The 3,592-nt window shown below is 40.4% G+C and overlaps 1 pseudogene; it reads left to right on the top strand.

The window, feature by feature from the left end:
* The first annotated feature begins 466 nt into the window (after positions 1 to 466).
* On the top strand, positions 467 to 1,323 carry LOC139433799 (uncharacterized; annotated as a pseudogene).
* The last annotated feature ends 2,269 nt before the right edge of the window (positions 1,324 to 3,592 follow it).

Consider the following 3,592-nt stretch of genomic DNA (forward strand, 5'->3'; position numbering starts at 1 on the left):
ACATATTTAAAAATACAGATTTCAGTATCCTGAGGCTCTGAGCCCCATTTATTTTCCTCACAGACGGCAACAGAAGTCCGAAATTATACGATTTAAAATAAAAGCAATAATTGTGGCTTGATATTGAGTAAGAACATGTTTTTATGAACCACACAGCTTCCGGTCTTCCACGACCCGACCGGAGAAAAAGACGTGCTGCAGCCTGCAGGCACGAAACACGTTACCAGTAGAAATACATTGCTTTTAAAATCGTGCTGTGCAACACGAAAAAAAGGGGCAAATCGTGATGGTGAACACGAATCAATAGATTAAAAATCGTGTTGGTGAACACGAAATGCCGTGAGACTGGGTTGTTACTACAGCTTAAGCACTCACAACTCTCCTTCTCTTAGTGACTGTAACTCCACAGTTGCCTACACTCTTTTCGGGTTTGCTAACGGTAGCTACTTTAGCTTGATAGCTAGCCATGGCTCTTTCCCCACCCTCGGGTGTTATTTCCTGCTCTTCCTGTCTCATGTTTGGTTACTTTCCGGCCTCCTTTACTGGTAAGGATACATGTGTTAAATGTAGTATAGTTGTTAGGTTGGAGGCGGGAATCATAGCCATAGAAGCCCGGCTCCGCATCTTAGAAAGTAACTCAGCTACAGTAAAGCCCATATTAGCCAGTGCGGACCGGCCAACGGTAGCTCCTCTTAGCCGTCCCCCGGCAACTCCCGAGCAGCAGGGACACTGGATGACCGTTCAGAAGAGGCATAACACGAAACCCGCAGGTCCCCACCAACCCGTTCACGTATCTAACAGATATTCCCCACTCAGCGAGACACCCGCTGAGAAGCCAACTCTGGTTATTGGTAGCTCTATTATGAGACACGTGAATTTAGAGACCGAAGCCTCCACAGTCACATGCATTCCGGGGCCAGAGCGGACGACGTTGAGGCGCATCTTAAACTGCTGGCTAAAAATAAACGTAAATACAGTAGGATTATTATTCACGTCGGTGGTAATGATGTTCGTTTACGCCAATCAGAATGCACCAAACTTAATGTGGAGTCGGTGTGTAGTTATGCTAAAACAATGTCGGACACCGTAATCTTCTCTGGTCCCCTCCCCAATCTGATCAATGATGACATGTATAGCCACATGTCATCATTTCAGCGATGGTTGTCTTGGTGGTGCCCAGCAAACAATGTGGGCTTCGTAAATAATTGGACAGCCTTCTGGGGAAAACCTGGTCTGATTAAGAGAGACGGCATTCATCCTACTTTGGAAGGTGCAGATCTCATTTCGGCAAACATTTCAGGGCTTTGTGGACTTAATCCATGACAAACTGGAGTTGAGACCAGGAGGCGGAGTCGCAGTCTTACACGCTTCTCTGCGCTCTCTCCTAGGCAGTCATCCATAGGAATCCCGAACCCAATAAAATACCCAATATTAGCGGTGTGTGTGTCTGCCCAAGGACAATTTAAGGTAAAACCTAATAGAGGTGTCATACATAATAACCTAATAAAAGTAAATGTAACAACTACTACAGTGCAACAAAACAGGAATATTAAATGTGGTCTCTTAAACATAAGATCTCTAGCATCTAAAGCAATATTGGTAAATGATTTAATATCAGATTATAATATTGATATATGCTGTCTCACTGAAACTTGGTTGAGACATGAAGAATATGTCAGCATAAATGAGGCCACTCCACCCAGCCATATCAACACTCATATTGCTCGAGGAACGGGCCGAGGAGGTGGAGTTGCAGCAATCTTTGACTCAAGTTTACTTATCAATACTAAACCAAAATTAAATTATACCTCCTTTGAAAGCCTCGTTTTTAGTCTTACGCATCCGACCTGGAAAACTTTGCAGCCAATCTTATTTGTTACAGTGTATCGTGCACCAGGTCCTTATTCAGAATTCTTATCAGAATTCTCTGAGTTTTTATCAACTTTGGTTCTTAAAACAGACAAAGTAATTATCGTAGGTGACTTTAATATTCATGTTGACGATGATAAAAATAGCCTTACTGTTGCATTTAACTCTATATTAGATTCTGTTGGTTGTAAATAAACCAACCCACTGCTATAATCACACTCTCGACCTTGTTCTGACTTATGGTATTGAAATTGAGCAACTATTATTCGAACCGCATAATCCTGCTTTATCCGACCATTTCTTAGTAACTTTTGAAGTACTATTACGAGACTACAAAGCATTAGTCAAAAGCTCTTGCAGCAGAAACCTATCTGTTAGTGCTATAGCCACATTTAAGAAAGAGATTCCACCAATACTTAACTCGATAGCATGTCTGCATGTAGGGGAGGACACTTATACAAAATGTACACCACCCCAAATTGATCATGTTGTTGATAGTGCTATAGATGCGCTGCGAATACAATTAGACTCTGTTGCTCCTTTGAAAAAGAAGAAAATAAAACAACATAGATTAGCTCCATGGCATAATGCCGAAACCCGCAAAATAAAGCAAAAGTCTAGACAACTTGAAAGGATATGGCGTTCCACTAAACTTGAAGAATCTCGTTTAATTTGGCATATTACTCTCAATGAATATAAGAAAGCACTGCGTAAAGCGAGAGCAGCCTACTACTCTTCATTAATAGATGAGAATAAGAATAATGCAAGATTTCTTTTCAGCACTGTAGCCAGGCTGACAGAGAGCCACAGCTCGATTGAGCCTTCTATTCCCATAGCACTCAGTAGTAATGATTTTATGTGCTTTTTTAACGATACAATTGTTACTCTTAGAAACAAAATTAATGACCTCTTGCTTTTGACCAGTATAACGTAAGTTCTAATATTACACTAGATAGTAAACTAGAATGCTTTTCAGCCATAAACCTTGAACAATTACATTCAATGATTCTCTCTTCTAAACCATCAACGTGCATGTTAGACCCAATTCCAACTAAGCTGTTGAAGGAAGTTTTTCCATTAATTAGCACTTCTTTATTAAATATTATGAATATGTCTTTATTATCAGGCTATGTTCCACAATCATTCAAAGTAGTGATAAAACCGCTTCTTAAAAAGCACAACCTCGATCCAGAGGTTTTAGCCAAATATAGACCTATTTCTAATCTTCCGTTCCTCTCAAAAATTCTTGAGAAAGCGGTCGCAAAACAGTTGTGTGATTACTTAAAACACAATGATTTATTTGAAGATTTTCAGTCTGGCTTTAGAACACATCATAGCACAGAGACAGCTCTGGTTAAAGTCACAAATGACATTCTAATAGACTCAGACAAGGGACTTGTCTCTATTCTTGTTTTGCTCGATCTCAGTGCTGCATTTGATACTATCGACCATGATATCCTATTGCAAAGACTAGAGCACTTAGTTGGCATACAGGGAACTGCTTTAGGCTGGTTTAGGTCCTATCTATCTGAACGCTCTCAGTTTGAACGTGTCAACGATGAATCTTCCACGCAAACCAAAGTTAGCCATGGAGTGCCACAGGGCTCAGTGCTCGGACCTATTTTGTTCACATTATATATGCTTCCGTTAGGCAATATTATAAGGAATCATTCTGTAAACTTTCATTGTTATGCGGATGATACTCAACTATATTTATCAATCA

Source organism: Pseudochaenichthys georgianus, chromosome 4 (assembly GCF_902827115.2).
Source record: "Pseudochaenichthys georgianus chromosome 4, fPseGeo1.2, whole genome shotgun sequence".
In the NCBI taxonomy this organism is placed as follows: domain Eukaryota; kingdom Metazoa; phylum Chordata; class Actinopteri; order Perciformes; family Channichthyidae; genus Pseudochaenichthys; species Pseudochaenichthys georgianus.